At 42.5% G+C, this 22,009-nt stretch overlaps 1 protein-coding gene across 5 annotated transcripts in view; it reads left to right on the plus strand.

The window, feature by feature from the left end:
- Positions 1–22,009, plus strand: part of LOC147012574 (astrotactin-2-like) — a 954,475-nt gene that overhangs the window by 616,374 nt on the left and 316,092 nt on the right. The gene's annotated exons all lie outside the window — the stretch shown is intronic.

The following is a 22,009-nucleotide window of genomic DNA, read 5'->3' on the forward strand; positions in this document are numbered from 1 at the left end:
AAAGGGAAGGGTGATCGCCAAGACTGCAACAACTACCGAGGGGTGACACTGCTCTCAGTGCCGGGCAAGGTCTTTGCTCAGATAATTCTCGAAAGGGTTCGCCACCATCTGCTTGAGCACCAGCGTCCAGAGCAGTCAGGCTTTACACCAAAGAGGTCAACGATTGACTGTATCCTTGCACTTCGTGTCCTCACCGAACGCAGACGAGAGTTTTGGCAGGGGCTGCTTGCAGCCTCTGTTGATCTCTGTAAAGCGTTCGATTCAGTGAATCGGGATGTCCTCTGGAGGATTCTTGGTCTTCGTGGGGTGCCACCAAAACTGATCGATCTGATGTCTGAACTCTACTCTGGTACTGAGAGTGCTGTGAAGTGTGGTGGTACCATCTCTGACTTATTTCCAGTTGTTACTGGAGTTCGTCAGGGATGTGTACTTGCCCCCACACTTTTCAGCACTTGTATGGACTGGATTCTAGGGAGGATGTCGGAGAGATCAAGTTGCGGTGCGTCATTTGGGAATGTCAAGATCTCGGACCTTGACTTTGCAGATGATGCAGTCATCTTTGTGGAGACTTTAGACATCCTCTTGGGGGCCCTCGAGGTGCTGAATGAGGAGTCGGAGCCGTTGGGATTACGGGTTTCTTGGGTCAAAACTAAGATCCAGGCTTTCGGTGACATCTTGGATGCTGCTGTCCTGTCTGTGTCTGTTTGTGGTGAGGATGTTGAGGTCGTGGAGAGATTCACTTGCCTTGGCAGTGATATTCATGTCTCTGCTGGCTGCGAGTCAGAGGTCAATAGACGTCTGGGTCGGGCCTGGGGAGTCATGGATTCACTGGATCATGGGGTGTGGCGCTGCCGGTATCTGTGCGGGAGGACGAAAGTCCGAGTCTTCAGGTCCTTGGTACTTCCAGTCTTGCTCTATGGGTATGAGACTTGGACTCTGACCAAGGATCTGAGATGGAGACTTAATTCCTTTGGTACCAGGTCTCTTCGGAGTATCCTTGGCTATCGCTGGTCGGATTTTGTGTCCAACGAGCGGTTGCTGAGAGAGACTCGGATGAGATTTGTTACCTGCATAGTCCGTGAGCGTCAGTTGCGGCTGTATGGACATGTGGCTCGTTTTCCTGACTCTGATCCTGCTCACCAGATTCTCTCAGTGAGGGAGTCTCATGAGTGGAGGAGGCCAGTGGGTCGACCACGTGCCTCATGGTTGCAACAGGTTGACCATCATCTCAAGGAGATGGGGATGGGCCTGGCATCTGCCTGGGGATGGCCAGACGGAGGCCCCTGGAGTACCGGCGGAAAGTTGACGCAGCGACGTGCTGTTCTGGCACATGCTCCCATACCTGACCTGAATGATGTGAAAATTGTCTTTATTCAGCTCGTATTACTTCTCAGAATTTTATCTTCATTTTGAAATTCCCCGTAACTTATTACCTCCTCACTGTATTGCTGACAACAATACACGATATACACGTTCTCTGTGATCCCCACCAACCTCTCTCTCTTCAGCACAACATTGTCTTCCACTTCCGATGGAGATTTTGAACTCGTCATACGTACGCTAGTGGTATTGATGACATGCATGTTGGCTTTACCTGATTTTACAATGTGTTGAATGAACTCTCAGTACCATTCACCACATCCCGAGAGAGCAGGGACTGCTGACTATGACGTATAAATGAAGAGTTGATCGATGGACACACCACAAAGGCCAATTTAGTTTTACTTTGAAACGTTTATACGTAACGGAATTGACTCTCACTGATAAACCTGAAAGATTTAGCAAAATGACAGAGCCATAATTTTTCCATTTATGAGTGTACATATATGATCTCACAATTGCAGGGTCATGTCTCAGCATCCAGTTGATTTTTTTTATTTTTTTTTTACTTGAAATCGGAATCGTTCAAGACGAGACGAGCTATTTTTCTTTCTGTTCAACACATGAAGTTTATAAATATAAACAAGATATCTCGGCTGTTTTTATCTCCATCTCTCATCCAAGTATGACATGCTGTTCTTGTTGAAAAGACCACATGACACGTTCTATGACCACATTTAAGTTGCCATGGCATCGCCAACGTTTAACTACCCAAATCTCCTCTCCACTCTCTATCGAATCTTCACGCTGACGCTCCCACTCTGCCTCGACTGTAACATTGCACCTCTACCTGTCAGCTAGTGTCTCAATTCTTCTTCTCACACCGGCATATCTCCTTAAATTCCCTTTCCCCGTGTTCCCTCCACAGTCTCTTTTCCAAGCAGGTCACCAATCAGTCGACTAGCATGAGCAACAGTCAGTTTGAAGAAGCCACAGGGAGCTTCAAGCGAATACAGGTTCAAATGTCCCGGCATGCCCGCAGGCCAGCGGTCAGTGTGAGTGGTGGAGATATGCCTGGAATGAATTAATACCCAATATATGAAATGAAATACCATGTAAATCATGTCCTACATGGCCCAACAATGTAATATTTCCATCATTATCAAAATCAATAGGACATATGTCACCTTTTTATAACAATATATGCACAAAAAATAAATATAAACTTGTACAGTATTAAATTCATAAAAACCCATCCTAACCCTCTGTTTTTGTTTTTTTTGTATACCTTCTCGAGGCTAGAATGAGAGCTAACACACAGCAAGGGGGGCATGAGACAAGAGGGGTGGGAGTGGGAAGGACAATCAGTGGGGAACAGAAACATTAGGAGATCTGTGTAAGAGAGAGGGATGGGGTGGGAACACGGGGTTAACAAGATGGACATTATAAGGACTTTCAGGAAGGAAAGCAGGGAATTTGAAGGAGGTGTTTGGGGCAGATTAACGGGGGTAGAAAAGATCAAGGATTTGGATGGGGGACGATAGGTGGTGGTGAACAGCTGTTTTGAAGGCCTGGAGGGAAGAATGCGATTGAACAGAGTGAGGGAGTGTATTACAAAGGCAGGAAAAGAGGAATGAAAGAGTGGAGGTGAGCAGTGATTCGTGATTTTGGTAGTTTTACCAGGAGGGGATTGTTGGTGGACCTTCAGTGCCCTGCGGAAATAAGGTGGGGACAAATCGCAGACACAGCAAGGGGGGGGGGGGCGAAACTGGAGAGGAGATGGTCGAAGACAGAAAGGTCACCGACCTGCCTGCGGTGAGAGAGTGAGAGGCCCAAAGACTCAGCCTCATCGGGGGAGATACCAATGATCCGAAATGCCTTGGTTTCCACAGCGTGAAGCCAAGAAAGGTGGGAGGCAGGAGCACCAGCCCAGAGGAGAGAGCAGTACTCCATCAGGCTGCCGATGAATGCTTTGTATGTGCTCAGGAGCTCAGGTGGGCCGAGGAAGGACTTTGCACGACGGATGATTCCCAGTCGGTGACTGGCTTTGGAGGTGAGGTTTGAAATGTGGCTTTCCCAGGAAAGGTTATGGCAGATAGTGAGACCCAGAAGCTTGAAAGAAAGGACTTCTTCCAGTGGATGGGGGGGGGGGGTTGCCAAACGGTCCTTTCAGAGAGACATAGTGAGAGTGTGAGATTTGTCCAGATTGAAAGACATGTTCCACGTGTTGGAAAGCTAACCCGACTGAGGGCAACTTTTGTTCATTTTTAACACTCGCAACAAGTGTGTGTCCATCCTGAGGCAAGAAACCATCATACTACAAATATCGAGGCTGAACTCTTAAACTAATCTCCTTCCTCTCAGTCAAGGTAATACCTGGTCAAGTCTGTCTCTGGTCTATGCTCCTCCTCCATCCCATCCCTCACCGAAAACTGCATTACTGCAGATTCTGCCTGGAAAAAGGCAGAATGTCTAAACTCTGTCATTTGCCAACCAAATCACGTGACCAACTTATCCAGTTCTGTTCCCATTGTACCCCGATGTGCTCACTGTCTGTTGGACTCTGTGTCCTTCTCACCTTAGAAGGTAAAGAAAGGTTTGTTCAGCCTGGAATCTGCTTTGGTGATGTGCCCCAAATGACATCAGTGCTCATGTTCTCAAATGATGGTCTGCTATTATTGCTTCCCCTCTATCTGTCTTATTCAGTTTGTTCTTCTCCTTTGGTAGCCTCCCCTCTGCATGTACAGTAAGTCGGCAAACGTAACTCCCATAAGCCAGAGGGTGCAAAAACGGACACAATCGATTATTGGCCAGCGAGCTTGCTTCCATTTACAACTTTCCAAAATTATAAAGTCGTATTACCCATCCTTGCTTCTGATATCATGTCTTGTCTGTTCTCGAACAGCCTCATCTGCCACCATTAGTTTGATTCTGTCCTGATCACTCAACTCCAGACATGCTTCTCTTCCACCCTGAGCGATGGTTGGAGACCTTCAATTTCAAACAAAAGGTCATGACCGTCTTCCTAGACATATCTCTGGCATTCGTCATTCTGACATCTGACTCTGCTTTCCCAGCTTTCTGCTTGTGGAATATAAGACCGTATTCGTTCCTGGATTTCAGATTTCGTCCACTCTTCCAGTCAACATGTTACCATGAATGTAACCATCTCCTCCCCTCTCCCAGTAGAGGCTGGAGTTCCCCAAGACAATATTTTGGTCCAGTCTTCTTCCTAATCTCTATAAATGATTTATCCGATGTTCTGGATAACCATATTTTCCCTTTTGCAGATGACTCCACATTTTGTCCCATATACAGAAGCTGCATCTATCTCTGCTGATCTGGAAATAATTCGATACTGTTCTGATAAATGTAACATCTCCTTCAATCCTGGAAAATGTAAGTCTCACCCTATCACTCTGTTTGGATTGTCAAACAAACCCATCCATCCAATTCCTTCGTCATCCACTCAGAGGTTCAGTCTTTTGAATGTCTATACCTCACCTTTTGAATGTCTTTTGAATGTTAGCCAGGACCAGCTTTCCTGGGCTGAGCAGAAAGCAAATGCCATTCTCCAAACCAGCTGCAGGCTGTGCATCCTCCATCAAGATATTTTCTCAACAAATCAGAATTACTCCATCTACAAAGCCTTTGTTGATAGCTCCATTTAGTACTGTTCTCTGCTATGGGCTGGTACCCCAGCGTCTCGTATGTCTCTTCTCGAGGCTATGGAATCTAAAGCTCACCAAATTATTGGAATCTCCTGTGATGAAGCTGGAATTCAAGGTATTTTGCTTTTGCATTGCAGGCATGTCGGTGGTCTCTTCGTTATTTACCGCCTTTTCTCCAATGTTGTTTCCTCTGCTCTCTATATCTCTATACCCTCTGTGTTTACCGATCCAAATTCACCATTCAGCTCACGATTTTTTCTTCAACCTTTCCTTAACCGAATGTTATCCAATCTCTATCAAAACATAATAATAATAATATAAATAAAAAGTCTCTTATAATGCTTCATCTTCCCCTTTCACACATGTGGTTCTCATTACTGTATCATAATTCATGACTCTTTTTCTATTTCAACAGTCAGCTCTCAATTTGACCTTTCCTTCATACCTTGTCTAAAAAATCCAATTGTTACAGCGTTTCTTCTCTCCGTTCTCTGAATTTACCTTTATTGCATCCCTCAAGAAATTTCTTTAATCGCATTTCCGAACTAAAAATTATAAAAACCCCAGTTTACTCTGCTTGTTTGCTTTCCATCAATCATCCTTTTTTTTTCCCCCAACTTCAGTGCCAATTCACCCCTCTCAAAGCAACAGTCACACTCTTCCCCCCTTCAAACTTCCCTCTCACGTTTCTCAAAAATTCCCCCCTCACCTTTCTCCCTCAACTCTCCCTACTCACCCCTCTCCCTCCACCCCCTCACTCACCCTTCTCAAAGCCCCCCTCTCATCCAAAAATCTGCCTCCTTCCCCTGCCCTCTCTCCTCCATCTCATCACTCCACCTCCTCAAGTCCTTAACTGCCTTCTGCCCCCTCTCTTATTACTCCCCACTGTACCTCTACCCCAGCACCACAGTGCCTTTTCTCCTCCTCAACCAGCCCTCCCCTCACTCTTCTGCAATCCCCCACACTCTTTCAACAACTCTCCTTACCCCCTTCCTCCATTGCCCGACTCTCCCCCTCCCCTCCTCTGCACCAAAAGCCTCCTCCCCTCCCTCTTCATTAACAGTGTGGATCTCAAACATGACATATTTTCATATAGGTTGCCCCTGACAAACTAGACATAATCTGCAGAACAGAAACTTTCCTCCCTCAAGACGTCTCTGGCTCCCAGGTATCTCTCCCTGGTTATTCCCTCCTCCGGGATAACAGACCTGAGCCTCGCCCTGGTGGAGGGTTTGCTCTGTTCATCAAAGACTCTATTCCTCACTCTCCATGCAATGCCCTCACTCTCGCACACCCCCAGGAATACATCTGGCTCTGGCTGCCCCTCCACTTCCACCTCATATTTATATGTGTACTGTACCATCCACCAAACAGTGATGACTCCATTTACACCTCACTATCCAAAAACATGGACCAACTTCTATCCTCTCATCCAAACTCTCTTCCTGATAGATGGTGACTTCAATTGTCATCACGCCAGTTGGCTAGGTGTGGGTACCTCTCTCACCTGCCATGGCACCTCAGCAAAAGCTTTCTGCGACTCATTGGGACTGACTCAATCGGTCAACTTCCCGACCCGGATCTCAACCAATGGTACTCCATCTCTTCTGGATCTGATTTTGACAAATTTCCCTGACAATATCTGCTGCTCTTCCTTCGCTCCAATTGGTTCTTCTGACCACGTCCTTGTTAAAGTGGACATCTCTCTGGCTGTTATCAGAGAACCACCTCACCGCCGTCGAGTCTGGCATTTCACTCAAGCCGACTGGCAGGGTCTCCGAGCAGCCATCAAACTTACAGACTGGTCTCCTATCACTACTTTCTCAAACATCAACTCATCCTGGGAATTCTTTCAAAGAAACTTGCTCTCCCTCATGCACAGATTTATCCCCTCTCGTGTTCAGTTGTCTTACCCTTCCTCCCGCCCTTGGTTTACTGAAGCTTGTGGCGAGGCAGTTGTCCTGAAACAACTTGCCTTTGCCTCATGGAAAGCAAACCCAACTGAGGGCAATCTCAGTTCTTTCCACAAAGCTCGGAACAAGTGTGTATCTACCCTCAGGAGAGCCAGAAAACAACATCTTTCTCATCTCAAGTCTGAACTCTCAAACCTCTCTCCCTCCTCAAAATCCTGGTGGCGTTTAATCAAATCTGTTTCTGGTGTATGTTCCCCCTCCATCCCCTCCCTTACCTCAAATGGCCGCACTGCTGATTCCACACGTGATAAAGCTGAATGTCTAAACTCGGTGTTTGCAGCTAAATCTTGTGTCCTAAACCCATCACTATCTCTACCCACTTTACCCAGTCGCACCCAACTGTCCCTGGACTCTGTATCCTTTTCTCCTGACAAGGTGGAGAGCTTGCTTTCAAACCTCGAGTCAGATTCTGCAACCGGTCCAGACGGCATCAGCCCACGTGTCCTCAAAGCCTGCTCTTCTGCTCTTGCTCACCCTCTCTCTGTTCTATTCACCCTCTCATTTGCCCAAGGTCATCTGCCATCTGCTTGGAAATCTGCTAACATCACTGCCCTGCATAAAAAGGTGCAAAAACAGATCCCTATAACTACAGACCAATCAGCCTTCTCCCAATCATCAGCAAGGTGATGGAATCCATCATCGCCTCAGATATGAAATCCTTCCTCTTCTCCAATGGCTTGATTTCCAATCATCAATTTGGTTTCAGACCAGGTCACTCTACCCTGGATATGCTGCTTCTGCTCTCCCATCAATGGATGGAGGTCCTCAATGCCAGACAGGAAATCCGAGCCGTATCCCTGGACATATCACGTGCTTTTGACACAGTCTGGCACCCTGCCCTACTCACCAAACTCTCTTCCCATGGTATTCAAGGCCATCTCCACTCATGGCTCGCAGACTTCCTCTCCTGTCGCAGTCAACGTGTGGCCCTAAATGGAGTTCTTTCATCCCCTCTTCCTGTGCAGGCTGGAGTTCCTCAAGGTAGCGTTCTGGGCCCTGTTCTTTTTCTGGTTTTCATCAATGATCTCTCGGACTCTCTGGAAAATCCTCTATTTCTCTTTGCCGACGACTCCACCCTCTGCCGTACCATCTGTCATCCCTCAGACCGGCAAGCAGCAGCTTCTTCACTCACTGCAGATCTGGATAAAATCACAAACTGGTCCAACACGTGGAACATGTCTTTCAATCCAGACAAATCTCACACTCTCACTATGTCTCTTCGAAAGGACCGTTTACAAAACCCCCCCATCCACTTTCTCAACAATCCTCTGGAAGAAGTCTTTTCTTTCAAGCTTCTAGGTCTCACTATCTGCCATGACCTTTCCTGGGAAAGTCACATTTCCAACCTCGCCTCAAAAGCCAGTCGCCGACTGGGAATCCTGCGTCGTGCTAAGTCCTTCCTCGGCCCTCTTGAGCTCCTGACTACTTGCAAAGCTTTTGTCCGTACCCTGATGGAGTACTGCTCTCCCCTCTGGGCTGGTGCTCCTGCCTCCCACCTTTCTCGGCTTCACGCTGTCGAAACCAGGGCATTTAAGATCATCGGCATCTCCCGCAATGAAGCTGAGTCTTTGGGCCTCTCACTCAATCACCGCAGGTTGGTCGGTGGTCTTTCTGTCTTCTACCGACTCCTCTCCAGCCTTGCCCCCCCCTGCTCTCTCTGCGATTTGTCCCCACCACATTTCCACAGGGCGCTCAAGGTCCGCCAACAACCCCTTCTGGTAAAACTACCAAAATCACGAATCACTGCTCATCTTCACTCTTTCATTCCTCTTTTTTCCCGCCTTTGGAATAAACTTCCTCACTCTATTCTTTCCCATTCTTCCCTCCAGGCTTTCAAAACAGCTGTTCACCACCACCTCTTATCTTCCCCCATCCAAATCCTCGATCTTTTCTACCCCCGATAATCCACCCAAGCCCACTTCCTTCATTTCTCCTACTTTCCTTCCTGAAAGTCCCTGAAATGTCCATCTTCTCTTCGCCATGTTCCCCGTCCCATCCCCATCCCTCTCCCTTCCACAGTTCACCTAATGTGTCTGTTCCCCACTGTTTTGTCCCTTCCACTCCCGCCCCTCTTGTCTCATGCCTCCTTGCTGTGAGTTGTGTGTTAGCTCTCATACGAGCCTCGACCAAGGTATACAAAAAATAAAAATAAAAAAAATAAAAAACACGTGGAACATGTCTTTCAATCCAGACAAATCTCACTCTCTCACAATGTGTCTCCAAAAGGACCGTTTGGACCCACCCCCCCCCCCCAATCTACTTTTCAACAATCCTCTGGAAGAAGTCCTTTCATTCAAGCTTCTGGGTCTCACTATCTGCCATGATCTTTCCTGGGAAAGCCACATTTCCAACCTGGCCTCCAAAGCCAGTCGACTGACAATCCTCATTCATGCAACGTCCTTCCTTGGCCCATTTGAGCTCTTGACCACATATACAACCACAACTTTCGTCCACAGGCTGTTGGAGTATTGTTCTCCCCTTTGGGCTTGTTCTCCTACCTCCCGCCTTTCTCGGCTTCACGCTGTGGAGAGCAAGGTATTTAGGATTTTTGGTATCTCCCACACTGAGGCTGAGTCTTTGGGCCTCTCACTCTCTCACCACAGGCAGATTGTTGGTCTTTTTGTCTTCTACTGTCTCCTCTCCAGACTCACCTCCCCCCTCCCCCGCCAGCAACCCCCTTCTGGTAAAACTACGAAAATCATGAATCACTGCTTGCCTTCACTCTTTCATTCCTCTTGCTGTTTTCCTGCCTTTGGAACAAACTCCATACTCTCTTCAATCCCATTCCTCCCTCCAGGTCTTCAGAACAGCTGTTCACTACCACCTCTTGTCTTCCCCCATCCAAATCCTCGATCTTTTCTATCCCCGTTAATCCACCCCAAACCCACCTCCTTCAAATTACCTGCTTTCCTTCCTGAAAGTGCCTGTAATGTTCATCTTGTATACCCCTTGTTCCCTGCCCCCATCCCTCTCCCACCCCTCTTGTGCACCCCCTCTTATATATATATATATATATATATATATATATATATATATATATATATATATATATATATATATATCATGTGTTTGGTTCAAGGAATAATGACTGAAGTGTTTACTCAGTGACTCACTGACTCATTGACTCACTCACCTCCGGACACTGCTCGATCACCTGAGCTCACCTGACAAGTCCAGGTGAGCTAAAAATACAACTTCACCTCGACCAAATTCCTGCCCTAACCTATAGTGGCACTGACTGCATGAGGAGCACAACCTGAACAATTACATATTTATGCCAACCCTCAGGCGAACGTGTGTGTGTGTGTGTGTGTGTGTGTGTGTGTGTGTGTGTGTGTGTGTGTGTGTGTGTGTGTGTGTGTGTGTGTGTGTGTGTGTGTGTGTGTGTGTGTGTGTGAGGTTCGGTGGTTGGATGGTTGCTCCAATATATATTTTCGGTTATCTGGATTCTGGGAGCGGAAGCTTTAGTTGTAGTTGTAGTTGTAGTACTCACTGAATGGGGGTAGGGGTACGTATGCATCTGAGTGTACTTGCTGCATGTGTAGGCATATGGGTCTCTGGTGGCCCACCTTAGCTGACCGTATCGACGTTGAAGGGTTGAAACGGGATGATGTTGAGGACTTCGACTGAATACCCGGGGAGCCAGGCACACTTGTGACCCAGGTGTGTTTTTAAGTTGCGATATATATATATATATATATATATATATATATATATATATATATATATATATATATATATATATATATATATATATATATATATATATATATATATATATATATATATAGTCCAAAAACAGAAAAAAAAATCAGATGTTGTCTCCACAAGCCTTAAATTATTCCGCTATGATTCATTAACGCGCATAAAAAAATTTAACTTGATCGGATGTGATTAGAGGTCGCTCCATATAACGACTTTTAGTTTCATGAGTTGGTTAAATTCGGGTGTAGTCAGGTACTATTACAGGTACTTCTGGATGTCCGAGGTGGAAATGGAGTGCATTTTCGAAGTCTATGGTGTCGATTTACTCTAAGAAATGACTGCACCGACATTGAATTCACTACCATTTCAAAAATGTGACCTAAAACAAGATTTATCATTACTGGAGTTGAGTAACTAATCCTACTCATTTCGATATTTTCTAATCTATAATTAATTTGTTGTCCGTCGAAACATTTCTTAGAGTAAATCAACCCCACTGAGTTCGAAAATGCAGTCGTTTTTTACCTAGAAAGTACAGAAGTACACGTAATCGTATCTGACCATATCATACACTCCGTGAGAGAAGGACTGGAACCTCCCATGCTCGGGGTTTGTAACTTGAGTCTGAAGGATTAACTTGAGTCCGGGGCTTAAATGACTTCAAGAAGGGCTAGAGACACGATCTCGGGATCCATATCAGGGTTTTTGAGGACGGCGAGTTCAAGTGTCATTTTCAACACCACCTGAGCTCATCTTCAAGGTCAAAAGGTCATATTTCAAAGTCAAATTACTGAATTTTGGTATTTTTTTGCCCGTTTTTGTGTCTTACTCATAAACGGTGAGAGATGGCTGATTGTAATAAGATGCAAGTGTGTGGAGCTGTCAACCTTTGATATTTATTGTCATATATCGTATTACATAAACATTATATGCATGTCACAACACTATGCCGATTACAACTATGTCTATGACTATCGCTAGTTGGATAGCTTTTCTTGCCTCCTGAGGCATCCCAAAGCTTTTTCTTTGTCACTTACATTGAGGACATGAGCTTTCAATAGAATGTTAGCTAAAGTAGTACATGCATCATTACTACAAGCTTAAGGTGCATCTACAGAGGAAAACAGCTCAGCAAAATGAAATCGGCAACGCATTTTAGTCTTGTCAGACAAATTATAGGCTTTATGAACAAATAAGATGGTTGACATAGTCGGCACACTCAATCCACCTCTATTCAAATTATCTAGAAACTCAGATGACACCTCGTTACCATCTTCATCATCAATGATCTCCTCCATACTAGTGCTATCGCCATATTTATGAACAAGGTGTCCGGCCAAATAAACTACTTTATGCTTAAGGGCATCGTCAGACCCCAAGAGATCCTGAGTGTCTTGAGGAGTAATCTCGTCAATGAGTTCACTTCGCTCATCTGGATTTCTGGAAGTTGTACATTTCTTGTCGCAATCAATCACATGAGAACTAGATTCGGGCATAATGTCATGCTGAATGAGTGTTTGCAAATTTACAATTTTAGCTGCAGCCATAATGTCAACAACGTCAATGTCAAAGTTTCCACCGCTTCTTTGCCTGGCTTGGCCGAAAAACTTTTCCCAGGCTTCATCTGCAAATATAGACGGAAGAACGTAGTCAAAGTCTTTCTCTGCCAGAAGATGCAGCTGCGACAGAAGGAAGGTGAAATGAGGAAGCTCGTGTGCCTCAGTCATCCAACAAAGCTGGCTTATTACAAGCTGAAGAATTTCCTTGCTTGTGCATTCATAGATGTTTACCTGGTCAGTTATGGATCTAATCTGGGACCATTTTGAGAGCAGGCTGTTCTTCTGCTAAGGAAAAGTCGTTTGGGCACCTCAATGCCATCTTTCTCAACTCTATTCAAGAATAGAAATCCAAAAGGTGAGTGAACTTGTTGGAAATGAAAGAACTGCTTGACAGTTTGTCCAGTAGCATCAGTTCTTGATAGGTAAAGGTTTTCCTGGTCTTTTATGACGTTAAAGCCAGGAAAATAGGAGCTGATTTTAGCACAGAAGTTTTCGAAATCTTGGATATTGTCTGCAGCCTCATCAGCTGCCTGCATCTTCTTAGCTCTTGATTCTGACGTAGAAGATGATGTTGGGCGTGAGGCTGAGGTCACCTGCTTCAAAGCTGATTTCGGTACTCCAGGAAATATTGATGGGGGTTCTTTGGGTTGTTTGCCACCCTTAACTGACACCTAATCATAATTGAAATGTTTCACAAATATATATATATATATATATAAATATATATATATATATATATATATATATATATATATATATATATATATATATATATATATATATATATATATATATATATATATATATATATATATACATATATATAAATAAATAGATACATATATATATTTATATATATATATATATATATATATATATATATATATATATATATATATATATATATATATATATATATATATATATATATATATATATATATATATATATATATATATATATATATAAATAAATATATATATATATATAAATATATATATATATATATATATATATATATATACATATATATATATATATATATATATATATATATATATATATATATATATATATATATATATATATATATATATATATATATATATATATATATATATATATATATATATATATATATATATATATATATATATATATATATATATATATATATATATATATATATATATATATATATATATATATATATATATATATATATATATATATATATATATATATATATATATATATATATATATATATATATATATATATATATATATATATATATATATCTCCTTTCAGCACCTCAAGCTTTCTTTCTCATTTGGCATTGCCAATATCCATCTCTCCCTCTCCTCAGGATCTTTTGGGAAGGATATGACCTTTACATAAGGTGTCCCATCATAGGTTCATCTACAACCAAAGCAGCTGCAACGACGTGGCATATTGTCACCAAAGCAGGAAACAACACAAAGATCCTGTGAGATCACCAGCTGGACAGTTTCTGAAAGAGAAACAAACAAAGCATACATTAGTTAACGATGATAGAAATCAGCAAGTAGGTGCAGTTGTTGCACAATGTCATGTTTTGTCATAGACTTTACAAAAGTTTTCCTCTCTGATTTAGACACAAAAATGGGCAAAAAATACCAAAATTCAGTAATTTGACTTTGAAATGTGACCTTTTGACCTTGAAGATGAGCTCAGGTGGTGTTGCAAATGACACTATTGAACTCGCCATCCCCAAACACCCCTATATGGATCCCGAGATCGTGTCTCCAGCCCTTCTAGAAGTCATTTTAGCCCCGGACTCAAGTTAATCCTTCAGACTCAAGTTACAAACCCCGAGATCGTGAGGTTCCAGTCCTTCTCTATAAGAGTCTATGGACCATACCCTAATTTTTCAATCAATGGAATTACAAACTATTATAATATTTCGTCTCATTTACCAAATACCACTATCATCTCCACCTCTATTGCTGTCTCCACTCCCGCCTGAACTTATTTCTAGCTGGCCCAACATCCAGTGTTTTAGATTCAATGATTCACGAAAAATATGTTACTTATTTATTTTGTTATTATTATATTAAATTAGGGTATGGTCAGATACGATTACGTGTACTTCTGAACTTCCTAGGTGAAAATGGACTGCATTTTCGAACTCAGTGGGGTCGATTTACTGTAAGAAATGTTTAGACGGACGACAAATTAATTATAGATTAGAAAATATCTAAATGAGTAGGATTAGTTACTCAACTCCAGTAATGATAAATCTTGTTTTAGGTCATATTTTCGAAATGTAAGTGGATTCAATGTCTGTGCAGTCATTTCTTAGAGTAAATCGACCCCATAGAGTTCAAAAATGCACTCCATTTCCACCTCGGACATCCAGAAGTACCCGTAATCGTACCTGACCATACCCTAATTTATTCAAATCATGAGACTAAAAGTCCTCATACGGAGCGACCTCTAAATCACCTCCGATTAAGCTAAAAAAAAATTATGCCCGTTAGTGGATTATATTAGAATAATTTCAAGCTTGTGGAGCAACATTCTATTTTTTTTCGACTTTTTTGGACCACCCTAATATATATATATATATATATATATATATATATATATATATATATATATATATATATATATATATATATATATATATATATATATATATATATATATATATATAGTCCAACAGACACATTCATCGATTTCCATGACAACCATCAAGGCCGAATTTTTATTAGTAAATTGATAATTATCAGACTAATTGCCTGGGTGCTGGGATATAACATTGATTGAAACTGCTGTCTCTCAGGTGGGGAGAGAACTGTTATATCTGTCTTTCTGTGTCCATATCTTTGCTCCTGTCCTGATACCACGTCCCTCTCCTCACCCCCATCTCGCCATCTACACACACACACACACACACACACACACACACACACACACACACACACACACACACACACACACACACACACACACACACACACACACACACACACACACACACACACACACACACACCCAGTAAGCAATTTGTGAAATGATGAAAGAAGAAAGTAACAGTGAAGGCTAAATGTACATCGTTGTGTCAAAGCCCAAATGCCACGACAATCAAACCGATGGCCACGTTGGTGTTGCCAAATCCAAGACGAAATGAAGGCTTTTATGATTGTTTGGCAAAAACTCGATGGTGCCATTTGACAGCGAAAGGTTACCCAGAAATAACCAGACAGGCTTTATGGTGGCTGTGTTGAATGTGCCGGAGCGTTTGCCACTCAATTTGGGCCCTTTTAATCAAACCTTTAGTTTCCATGTTCACCGTAAAAGCCTCCTTCGGTGGAAACCTGTTCACAACCTCTCTACCGGCCATGGTCCTAATGGCGAATGGCACAGCTCGGTTTCCAAATGCTCTTTATTTGATCCATGAAACCGGCATTTAATAATTTTTGCAGAGCACTGATCCACACAATGCCATGCTGTTAAAAGGGCTCCACTGTTGAGTGGCAAGGGATATGTTTATATATATATATATATATATATATATATATATATATATATATATATATATATATATATATATATATATATATATATATATATATATATATATATATATATATATATATATATATATATACATACATATATATATATATATATATATACATACATATACATATATACATATATATATACATATATATATATATATATATATATTTATATGTTCCAGCCAGTACTATCATTGCATGTTCTTACTTCACTGCAAACAGGGTGCCCGTGTGCTTCGGGGATCATTTGACAAGCTGTGACAATGGGTTGCCTTTCACAAAGGACATTAATTGTACAAAACTATTGAAAGCAGTCTTATAATTCGTGCAGGCTGTGAAAGGGCACAACAAATGATGACTTCACTTTAAAAACAAAACATGACATATTTTGAAAACAAGGTTGTGTTTGTGGCATCGTTCGTTCATTCTGAAAACTTGCGGAGTGGGGGGGCGGGGGGAGAGAGAGAGGAGAGGAGATTAATTAAGTGGAGGATTATTGCATGATAACATATTTTAATTATTTGAAGTTTGATGAAACTTTTAAAGGTCATCACCTACGGTGTTGTTGAACGATTGCATTGATATGCTCAAGGACTCAAAAGTGTTGAGATTGCTCAGATCATTTGTGAGTGTATAGATGATTACAAGGGACGTTCAAGAAGTTCTCAGAACATGATGCGATACGAAAGTTCAAGAGACGTCAACGTTTTTTTTTATTTTCAGAGTCGTATTTTGGGAATTGTGCTATTTTGGGGGCTTGTTTGAAGTAATTTTTTTCTGTAGTTTATTCTTTGGGCTGTTGTGAGTATCTCGTTCCCTAAACCTTTTGAACAGCACTTGTAAATTTATTTAATTAACACTCAGTAATCGAATCTTATAAAAGGCTTATAAAATCGAATCATCCTTCTTCGGGAATATTATGCCGGCTTTCCTATTTGCCGGCATTTTTATGGGCATTCAAGATCCCATGGTGACTTTCGAAAAGTGTAGGCCATTGTGTGTCCGTACACCGGCTAAATTATACCAGCCAAATTACAATTTTTTGACCTAATGTGCAGACTCGTACCACCCATAAGTTATTAAAGCAAGCGACAAAGTGCCGGAGACACGTGAATGAACTCGTGTGCATCTTCCGTTGAGCTCTGTGTTGACGGATTGGAGTGCAGGCAGGGTCGAATCGGATTAAAACTACAGATATGTGGTGTGGTGTCCTGCCAGTAGCGGATTACCCATGATGAAGCACACCGTCCTTTTGAGAGTTATTTCAGCCAGCTGTCATAACTGAATGTTAAATAGTCCATCGTGTCTAGTTTTCCAGACTAGTCCTTTTGACCCACAGTTATTTAACCATCTGAACAGTAAAAGGGTTGGAATCATATTGATCGTTCAGCAGCTTGCAGTTCGGGTTCATATTAAACGTGATTCTTCTCTGCTTTTTCTTTCGCTAGGAATGTCTTAATGACCAACTAGCAGTCTACAAGGCTCATTTGGCATGTCTGTCATGCTTGGATAGAACCTGACTGAAGTAAAGTTAAAGTTTCATCAAACACCACTGGAAGTCATTGTCATACATGTCACTGTGCATTTGAACTTGATTCATATCTAATTGTTCATTTTCATGGAGATTCTTGATGATGAGGGGAAAAAAAAAAATCTTGTTTCTGAATGTCAGTGTCTGTTATACTGTATGAAAGGAACAGGATTGTTCTGGAATACAAAGCAGTCAATTTTAATTAAGCCCTTGTCAGAGTGCCATGAGAACTCAGAAATATGTTTTCATTTGTGTGAAAATGGTGGGGAGAAGGATAACGAGGTTATCATATAAATGTAAGTTTGGGTTATTTTATTCGACTTCAGTGCAAAGTTTGAAAATGCTTAAATGTTGAAGCAGTTTCTTATTTTTTAAAATATTATCAAAGTCGAGATATTGTTTCTCAACCTCACAATCATTCCAAGAATATATTCAATGATTAGGTATCATAAAGAAGAGATATTGTAAATGAGGAAACTGGAGGGGCACAGATTACCCAAGCCACAGAGATGTATGGTATTCTTTCGAAAGCAATAGAGATTCGTAAAGCAACCATGAAAAGCTACACAAGGTTAGCCCTTTGCTGTTTCAAACCCTACCCTGGTTCCTCTCCAGCTGCAGACATAAACAATTGGCACACACATAAGAATCCCAATGCTACATACCCCCTCAGCTTACCGGACCAATTCATCACTTGTTTGTGAATCATCAGCTACAGCGCAGACAAACGCGCACCATCGAGGCTCCCAAGCATGTACCACATGCAACGCCAATAACAGTTAACATATAGATGTATATATAAACCCCCTTTTGAGCATGCTCAAGTGTTGATGTGTAATGGCAAAAACACTACCGCTGGTATCGATATGTTCTGTGGATATTTTTCATAAATTAAATCATATAGATTAACATATAGATGTATATATAAACCCCCTTTTGAGCATGCTCAAGTGTTGATGTGTAATGGCAAAAACACTACCGCTGGTATCGATATGTTCTGTGGATATTTTTCATAAATTAAATCTATTATTAATGCCCTTGACCTGAGCAACAATTTATGGGTCGATGAAATCTGCCAACCATCCTGATCAAAGATCTCATAAAGTACCACCCATCTCCATCCCACGCACTCCTCACATTTGTCCACCGCCAAGTGAATTCTAGCTGGATTACACCATGCACTAAAATACACTATCTGTTGCACAACTTCGATGCTGTCAGCACCAACTGCAGCATCATCTACAAACAGTAAAAAAAAAACATGACAATGCATAGTGGACTTCCCAATCACCAGGCCCCCTTCAGCTAATGCTGCCTTCATTTAGCTCATTATCAGTTTTTTTTGTAACTTATTTAATCATCAAAGGGCTTTGAGTATCACCTTATAATGTGCCACACAGATAGGTATTGTTATACATTCTGTCATTAATGCAGACAGCAACAGCCTCCCATGCTGTGACATAATTGTCATATGTCACCACAAAGATACAATGAAACCCAATGGCATGCTGAACAATCTGTTGATTAACCTATTGCAACGTGTTGTGAAGAACGATTATGACAATGATTCTGATTAACAGAATGAAGCAACTATTCATGCTCAGGAGTCAGGCATGGCAGGTATGCAAGGCCAGAAAGCCTTCTGTAACTATGTGACAACTAATTTAACAAGCTCGAATGAGCTAAGATCCTCGTCCTCTTAATGATGACGTCATCAAAACGAATATGACGTCATTGTGATGTATCAGGTTTGCAATAAATGATCTGTGCTAATGCCCGGCTTGATTCCCGCAAACAAAATTCAAACAGCTTGCCTTGTTTCGGAAATGATGGTATTAGTCCATTTGCCGTTATGTGTTCCATTGTCAACCTTGTTGATGTGGAAAGTGTATGGTTTTATGATTGTTTTGGACTAACATGGGTCCATTAATAAAATTCAGGTTGGTTGCCGGGGTGGCTACCTTGGGGAACTCCTGTAATTTGCATAAATTCAAGATGGCCGCTACAGGTCAGGCGATGGGGCGAAGTTTTTAATCAGTCAACATATAATGCTGTGTAATACCTCTTTTCCATATGATTTTGACATGAGGAATTCAATTTTGGGGTTATTTTTTACGTTCAGGAATAAATAGAGGTTCACATGAAATGTCCATGACTATTTTCTGCTGAAAATTATGCAACACCAATGCAAAAGTGAAGTCATGAATGGTTCACAACAGTATGTTGATAATCAGAAAGCATACACATTGTCATGTCATCATATTGGACATCTTAGGAACAGAGGACATAGAGCCTAGTCGACAACTTACGTATTGTTCATTCCCATTCATTGTACTCGTCCCCTTCCATATCCTCGTCTCTTTCCAGTTCTGCTTCGACACTCCCTTCTTCCACTTCACTTTCGCTGTCCTCCACAGTCTTGCGTGGGGTTGAAGCATTGTCACTGCAACCACAAGTGCAGTATAGCGTGCAGGAGATCTTTGTATGGTGACAACTGCAACTTGCAGTACTGCAGGCCTTCCCCTCTGCTTTGCATCCACACTGCACAGCATCCATGGGGTCCAAAGGGGCTGGTGGAGTAGCAGAAGTTGCTGACACTGGGATTCCATCTCTGATGTCCCATCCATATTTTGGAATGTCAAGTTCAGGTGGGGCCTGCTGATCAGCTTATTTTGCAAGTACTGTCTGTAGATGTTCATGCAAAATATGTAGGAAGAGATTTATCTCAGTTGGAGGTAATGCCATGAGCTTGAGGGGCTTACCAGACTTCCTTGTGTACATATAGTACCTCATCTCACTCATCGTGGTACATTTTCGCTGACCATACAGAGCACAGAAGAATGTCCGCCCTGCTTCCATGAGCTGTTCATGGCTTGCATTCAGCTCGCCAAGTGCGGAGTACAAACCAGGGAAGTTGCCAGCTCTCAGTGTCTTCAGGGCTGACACTTTGCCCTTGCCGTATGGGTATGACGTGGTATCTGAGCCAGTGATGTAGTGCATTCCCAAAAGCTGCAGACACCTGGGGCCAAGCTGGTCACAGGTGGTGTTGATATCCCAAATTGCTCCATCCCACCTTTCCATCTGCACTGTGGCCTGGATGTTGCGCTGGTAAACCCAGTAAACCATCAATACAAAAACATCAGTGTCATCAGAGAGGATATGTATCACTCTTGCATTACATTCAGCAGCTATAAGCAGGTGTGACATCATTGTAATGTCTGTTTCATCATGGTTGAACGCACCATGGCTACGGCTCTCCACAGTAACTCCTTCACCAAAGTTATAGGTACTCAAAACCTTGGACAGCTGCAACTTGTTCTGCTTGTTTTTCAGGATGGCGTCTCGACTAAGCAGGGGTGTGTTTATTGTGAGGTCATAGTTGATGAAACCAATGCCAGCATGCCTCACTCGTTCATTGTCCTTTGCAGAAACATCATAATATTTGTCAAAGACCAAGATCTTCTGACCAGCAATGGTAGACAGCCTTGTCTTGATGGACTCAACAGACTGACACAGTTCCCCTGAAAGGCCAGACAATATGATAGAGAAGTTGGCTCGCGTCAACAATGGTAACATCTGGTTGCAGAGGCTGTTGTGCCTGAACACAGAGTTTGTGTGTCAGTGGTGCTTTTTTGCCTTTCCTTAAGCACCCATATTCATCAATCAGTGAGGGGGGTACTGCGCAGAGCTCAAACTGGAATACAAGCCCTAGCTCCATTTGTCTTTGCTGTCCAATAGTCAGCAGCCTGAGGAAGATCGTTTCTCGATCAAAGATCGTCTTGTCCCCAATTTTCACTCCTTTCTGCAAGTGCTCCATTGTCTTGATGGGGCATGAGATGGTTGCATGGAATCCACCTGGAAGGGATGCATGGAACTCTGCAACCATTTTCTGACCTATAACCACGGAATCCTCAACATTCACTTCAGCTTCTTGGGGAGCAATTCGACCATTGGCAATGTTGTACAGATGTGGTGAGTGATTCTCAAGAGGATGAGACACATTCGACAATTCAAGTAAAATCCGGCACCTATCATCTGCATCAAGTTCTCTCCTCTTCTACCCCTCCTCCTTGTGACGTGGTCCGATTCTTCATTGTCCTTGTTTGAGGAGTCAGGGTAGATGTGCTCCATTGTATCTGAGATGTAGGCATTGACAGGAAAGGAATCGATCCACTCTGCTACCATCTCTGGAGAAAGAGTCATACCCTTGAGGTCACCCTTGCCAATTCTAATAGCAGTTTGTTCACCGAACTGATCAGAGCTCACACCATTCCAAATGCCTTCCTGGTGACGACACACAAAAGCACCTGATATGAGCTCTGACTCGGCATCTGGTGGCAGCAGATAGCGCACCTGATATGAGCTCTGACTCGGCATCTGGTGGCAGCAGATAGCGCATCTCCAGAAGGTGATGGGTGATGTAACGGGCATAGTGATGGTAACCAGCAACAAAGAAGTAGGGAAGCATGCGTTCAAGTGTTAGCTGTTGCAGCAGGAAGTCTGCCTCCCTCTCACTATGCAGAAGTTGATGAACAAGCAGAGTAGGCTTGATGAAGTTATCAACCCAGTGCTTCCCAGTTGGGTGCTGTCTGCATGTCTCAAGGTAGCTGCACAACTCCTGGAACGTCTTGGGGCCGGTGGTGAGGAAGGAAATGAGAAGGGCAGTCGAAACCATCCAGAA

Source organism: Eptatretus burgeri, chromosome 14 (genome assembly GCF_056783735.1).
Source record: "Eptatretus burgeri isolate ZD-2024b chromosome 14, Ebu_testis_v1, whole genome shotgun sequence".
Lineage (NCBI taxonomy): Eukaryota > Metazoa > Chordata > Myxini > Myxiniformes > Myxinidae > Eptatretus > Eptatretus burgeri.